The sequence below is a fragment of the Opisthorchis viverrini genome (assembly GCF_000715545.1).
Source record: "Opisthorchis viverrini unplaced genomic scaffold opera_v5_330, whole genome shotgun sequence".
Classification (NCBI taxonomy): Eukaryota; Metazoa; Platyhelminthes; class Trematoda; order Opisthorchiida; family Opisthorchiidae; genus Opisthorchis; species Opisthorchis viverrini.
Window position 1 is genome coordinate 313,044 of NW_008751991.1, and position 5,398 is coordinate 318,441.

Genomic DNA, 5,398 nt, shown 5'->3' on the forward strand with positions numbered 1-5,398 from the left:
CTCATGATTCAATTGGCACGACATTACATAAATCACAGTACATTTTCAATCAAGGAAACTACTCACAAGGTTGCTGAAAACTCTTCGACAGTTTAGATGTCTTTATCTTTTCCCATAGCCCATCGATCTTAGCGGTTGTCCACTCAGACCAATCACGGAAACCCCTTAACGAGCGCTAAAGTGTGTTTGGTTTCCTAGTAGCGAATGATGTCGCGGAGTAGTTCCACTTCTGTTCCACTTGTGTTTTAGAATCCGACTAATGTTGGAACCTAATTAACTGAACTGGCGGAGCCTTTTTGTGAAACACGATGTGCAAGTAACCCACGGGTTTTGGTGGCACAATACACGTTGTTGAACATTCTTTGCTAGTGCACCACCGGTTTTGACGTTCTTTGCGTCTCATCGGGTAGTTGTAGAAGTCATGCTCACATCAGTTGCGCTTATGGCATCTGAAACTCTCCCGAAATTTGGGTGTATTCTGCAACTTAGTTACCATTTGATGACGACATAGCGTTGATGGATATTGTGAAACTAAGGCTACATAACAAAGGCAAAACCGCAGGGTTTTCAGCGACTCTGTGAGTAATATGCTCAGGCTGGAAACATGAGGCGAGTTTTTTACTACAGGGTGTCTCATAATAGACGCAAAAAAATAATAATAAAGCTTCAATATCAATTTATACATTCATCATTTTTATATACATACATGCAGTATGAAGGATTACTGTAAGCAAACTGGCATTACAAATGATGTTGAAAAAAACCGCTCCTTTCTTCTATAACAAGTTGGAGGTGGTATGAGATGTGAGACACAGCATGTTTAACTTCTTCAAGCGTCACTCGTGCACACTCCTTTTGAATTCCTGCTCTTAACTCCATCAAATTCTTCGGTTTATTTTCACAATATACACGAGCCTTGATCATTCCCCAAAACCAATTATCCAGAGATGTGAGATCGGGTGATCTTGCGGACCAAAAGTTTGGGAATCCACAAGCAATGACTCTCTCATCAGAAAATTGCTCTTGGAGGTAAGCACTCACTTGGTTTGAGTAGTGGGGTGGAGCGCCATCTTGGTGAAAGACGGTTGACGACTTCTTGTGCTGCTTGAGTTGCGGGATAACATGCGTCTGCAGCCCTTGGAGGTAACTGTCGCCGGAAACCGTAGCATCAAAAGAAAAGGGACGCAGGGAACACTTTGAGGAGAATCCCATCCACACACAGAAATGAGGGGAATGGAGATTGTGGGTGAGGTACTCATGTGGAGCTTCACGGGACCATATCACGCAATTGTGCTTGTTGATTATACCATTCACAGAAAAATTTGCTTCATCGCTCCAAAAAATGTTGGAAACGTTTTCTTCATTGCCCGGCAGCCAGTTAGCGAACGTGACACGTTGCTCCTTGCATTCACGGTTCACTCCTAGAGATTTCCAACGGATCAGCTAACGGAATATGGCTCATTCATACCAATATAAACGGGCATCGTCTACACAAAGTTAGACGTGACTTTTGTGGAAATACGATGCTGAGGGCTTCCCCACTTTGATTTTGTACTGAAGTCGGAGCTCTGTCGCAGATGAAGATATTGTCTGTGCGCAGAAATGTATCTGCTATCAACCTTCTCATTAGTTTCCCAAAATGCTAACAACATGAGGCTTGACGATTCCTTCATAGAAGTGAATCCAGGCTCCAAATTGAAAGCCCTTTTTGGACCAAATAGCTCTAAACATGTCTTGAAAATATTACTGTACAGTATCCACAGATGTCAATCTTTCAAATTCAATTAGAGTGTCTTATGTGACGATAAAAGACGTGGAACCATGGGTAACTTCTACTTGAGTGAGTCGGCCGATCAAATAGTTAACAGGTGGCGCTTCCCAGACTTGATACTCAAATAGATCACTGATGAATCCAAGGAATCGGTGATCAAGTGATTTATTGATCATTTCACGTGACGCATCTAATCTGGTCTCATAAAAACAGTTTGTAATGATAAAAATAGACTAACGAAATAAAATATATGATTTTTAAACGATGTAAATGAAACTCATGTTTTGTGAGTCTGTCCCTCTGTGAACAGTGAAATATGAACCCGACCTATATCGCCTCACCAGCATCAGCCAAATTTGTGTCAATATTTTGAGTTTGGAACGATGTATGAAATCCAACTGTGTAGTACATATATATATTCAACTTCAGTGAAATCTGAACCCGATCTATATCGCCTCACCAGCATCAGCCAAATTTGTGTCAATATTTTGAGTTTGGAACGATGTATGAAATCCAACTGTGTAGTACATATATATATTCAACTTTCAGCTAAATCATGTTCAAAATCATCTGCATTAATCAAAACATGTGCGATACATAAAATCGGGAATCAGTCCTAAACACCCGCCATTCTTGGTCACGTGTGAAAGTTCTATAAACGTAACAGACTACTCAGTAGGTTGCTGAAAACTGTTTGACAGCCCATCCTAAACGGGAGATTCAGCCAAATGTAGTGGAGTCTTCTGGTTTCTGGACAAATAAGAGCATTGTTCATCATTTGATGAAGAGTTTTGCCAAGTCTATAGAGAATAGGAATCGGGCGAGCTTGCAGGCTTGTTGTGAGTTGAAAAAATACGTAAAATCGGAGTTTAACTATTTGAAATTGTACTTTACAATTCCTTGAATTGAGGCAGACATGTTAGGGGAATATCTGGCATCTGTCAGAGTATACATTCATGCTTTTAGGAAAATAGGTGTGGTTCGAGAAAGCTGTCACCCAGCAGGTCCGTTTCATGTACTGCTTCGGATCCTTTTACACCCGGATTTTGGCAGTCTTGGATGTAAATCTTACCGTGAAAAGTTCTACCCCATAGCGGTCAGAGTTCTACACTTGGGACGATTTATCGGCATGAGGTAAACAATATCAGTATTCCAGAAATGTCCATCGTCATCCACAAGATTCACTTGAGGCACTTATCCGCACAGTACATACTAATAAGTTGGGATCGATCGAGCGTCGGAGTTCTGAGTAAAACAAACACCCAGAATAACAACCTGCTGTCACAGCTGTGTGGGAAATGTCTGTCACCTTCCAAAGAGAATACCTGTCCCCCATCATGGGAACCAGTAATAGGCCCACGAGACCACGAGACAAGGTATCGAGGTACACAGGTAACAGATAGGCCAAAACGCCCTTTTATCTTCCCGACTTGTTGTATAACCTTATCAACATGTAAACCACGTTGATTTTAAGTAGGAGTTGGGAGGGAGACATGCAGTATAAATTTGAACAGAATATTATCCTACATATTCAGTTTACTCAACAGATGTTTCTGAAGCAACTCATCACATCTTCATGCTCCCTTGTGAAGCATTTTGCTTGTTTTTCAGGGTTTTTGAAAAACAATAGTATATCGCAGCAGTTTCCTCACAACCAATGGGCATTGGGGACAGAATATGGGGCGTTTATTCACAAGGTTACATGTATTCTACACCCAGGCTGAACCATTCATATGATGATACTGATGTTGTCAGGTTTCAGAACGTCATCTTTCAATGTCCAACCCCACTAAGTCCATCTGGATTCCCTTGTGTAATTGACCTTCTGAGTAAGAGAACAAAACCTCCATGATCGAGTGCACTCCAACTGACACAAACTTACACTAGCAACGGAAAGTAGAAATCTATGAAACGGCGAACGTAAGTACAAGTGTGGACGAGTGGTAAATGCAACTGAGGACGAACGGGGGAAATGACGCAAAGGTTTAACATCATTTTGTCGTAGTGGGGACAAGTTACGCATCTTTAATTTGTTTTATTCGTTACTACTCATTAGTAGACTGTAGTAAACTTTGCATTAGCGATTAGTCTCGCGTATGCGAGAGCGACAGTCAGAGAAACAATCTACCGGTAACAGTTAGTTTACATGGAACTCTCTCTTAAGTTGAGCTCAGCGCCTTTTTGGGACCACTTAGTTTTTCACAGGGTTCACCTCATGTGTAGTTGAAATAATCACCTGACGTGCACTTAGATGCCTTTCGCTTCATGATAAGTCAAGGGCGAAATGTTGCCTGAAATCTCCTATTCAGTAAAGGAAAATATTCACAAGGTTGCTGAAAACTCTTCGACAGCCCACGACCGGTTTCTCCCTTCTTGGGGCTCATCAGGTAGGCGCGAAACCGGTCGCGGCCTGTCGAAGAGTTTTCATCAACCTTGTGATTAGTCCCCTTTATGAAAATATACTGCGATATCTCGAATATCGTGCCAATTGAATCATGAGGCGGCCTGTGTGCAGCACATTCAACCGGAGGACATCATAAAAACGAGAGATTCAATTTAGTCTCCCGTGAAAGCCAAATTGATTTGCAAATGAGTTTATTTCTCCTATTGAGTACTTCATATCTAGCGGGGCGAATTCATTCACTCCAATTGAAACAAACGCTTGCTTCTAAACACTTTTTTGTAAACACGTGCAGCCCATTGCTGAATTATTTTTGAGCAGTATATTGAATTCCGCGACATTATTACTCAAAGAACTGATATATCTTTAATTTCCGCAGTATACGCCTTCCCTGAGTGTTGCCACTCTTTCTAAGTAAAGAAGTAACTCAGGCAAGGTTCCGTTAATAACATCTGTGGTCATCTACCTACTGAAGTACGAGCGGATGCGTTAAACCCGGATACAAGGTACAACCAAAGCCGTAGATCTAAGCGAACGTTGATGGAACGAAGACTAGAACCATCATCGCCATTTAGTAATTCGCCTTGTCGAAGTGATTGCGTGGTATAAGAAACAACTCCCTGAAGTCATAAAGGTATCTACATGAAACTGGTTATTGATCGCACTTTCAGTTATGAATCCTGCACCAATATGCTTGTCTTCATTCCAAGGCAGATCCAAGGCAGTATCCTTACTTGAGTGGATACCTGTTGATAGTCACCTCTGTGCGGTTCGTCTGGCAACCTGTGTGAAGGAGTCTCACAAGCGGCAAGTAGATAGATGTCTGTTTATCGTGTCTGCCTATGCCCCAACTGACTGTAGCTCAGACGCCGTCAAAGACAGGCTTTACGAAGCCCTGCTGCGGCGAGCTGAACACACCATTTACGACCCAGAGAGAGGTACTGGAAGTTGTTTGTGGTTTTACGTATCTTGGAAGTTGTATTAGTTCTGATTGTAGTGTGATAGATGAGGTGAATGCACGAATCTGCAAGGCTCGGGCCGCGTTTGCCAAATTGAGACACCTATGGCATCAGAATGGTTTATCCCTGAATCTGAAGGGACGTGCGTATCAAGCTACAGTACGGGCTGTTTTGTTGTATGGCTGTGAGACTTGGCCTATTCGAGCAGCGGACCTGAGACCTCTTCAGCTGTTCGACAATCGTTGTCTCAGAACCATAGCTCGTGTG